The sequence below is a fragment of the Etheostoma cragini genome, chromosome 8, assembly GCF_013103735.1.
Source record: "Etheostoma cragini isolate CJK2018 chromosome 8, CSU_Ecrag_1.0, whole genome shotgun sequence".
Classification (NCBI taxonomy): Eukaryota; Metazoa; Chordata; class Actinopteri; order Perciformes; family Percidae; genus Etheostoma; species Etheostoma cragini.
This window is the reverse complement of record NC_048414.1, coordinates 5,435,638-5,436,877: the sequence shown is the minus strand read 5'-3', so window position 1 is coordinate 5,436,877 and position 1,240 is coordinate 5,435,638. Positions and strand designations below refer to the sequence as shown.

General features: G+C 36.0%; 1 long non-coding RNA gene across 1 annotated transcript in view; it reads right to left on the bottom strand.

Moving 5' to 3' along the window:
* Positions 1–1,240, bottom strand: part of LOC117949394 — a 27,383-nt gene that overhangs the window by 6,629 nt on the left and 19,514 nt on the right. The gene's annotated exons all lie outside the window — the stretch shown is intronic.

Below are 1,240 nucleotides of genomic sequence, written 5' to 3'. Positions count from 1 at the left end.
GCCATATGAAGGACATTTTTAACTACGAGAACCAGCCATATGAAGGACATTTTTAACTACGAAAACCAGCCATATGAACGACATTTTTAACTACGAAAACCAGCCATATGAAGGACATTTTAAACTATGAAAACCAGCCATATGAAGGACATTTTAAACTATGAAAACCAGCCATATGAAGGACATTTTAAACTATGAAAACCACACACTGTGCCGTCTCAGCTTGTTTTTATGCCGTTACGCTCCGCCAGCATTCAAAAAATGAGCCGCAGCTGTGTCTAACGCCATTAAAATCAGTATAAAGATGTAACTAGGGTTGTAAACTAACAGCAAATGTCGACATTAGTTAGGCCTACTGGTATTTGCATGCATACACTGCAACAGAGCACAGCAACACTAATATAAAATATCTTTACGCACTATGGACTCTCAAAAACTGAATTTCGGCTGTCTCCTAAGACTCGGACAGGACAGACAGTTTGTCCTCTTTGAGTCCATCCGAAGAAAGGGACTTTCCATAGAAACGACGCCTATAACTGTATAAATTGTGGTCGGATTAAAAAAAAAATTAAGTAATAATGTTTAACATAAATAATCACTAAGTCTTAATTTATAAGGATGAATTTATAGGAAAGAAAATGTTGGCTACAACAGAATAACAAGCTTAGGCCCACATTTTAACCTAAACTAGAACATACATGTTGGTATATCATATGATAGGCTTTTATTTTATTTTCAAATGTACATTTGAAAACAACATTTAAAAAAATTATTAAATTAATAATTATTAAAAAAAAGTATTGCCATGTAGACCTACGTAGGTCTATATAGCAATAAAGCATACACAAGGCGGACAAACAGCCATAGTCCCGCTGTGTGATTCCAATGTTTCATGTGCAGCCTAGATCAGCCAAATATCATCTATAGCCTACTCTTTACTTTGATATGCTTCTTACAAGTTTAAAACCTCTATTGTCTTCTTTCATCCTGGGTCATTGTGTTATTGCTCATCATCTAGCTACTTAAACGAGGATGTCAAACAAAGTAGAATTTAGTCGATTTCTGATAAAGTGAGAATTGAAAAAAAAAAAAAAAAGTTCTTAACTCACCTTTGGCAGTTGATGGTGTTTCAACGGAGTTGTTGTGTGAAGTAACTGACAAATAGTTCCCCTTCGAGGGGAACTCGAACTGCGTCGGTTACGACACTATGGGAACGCCTTTAGGCATGACAGGGCTGAAT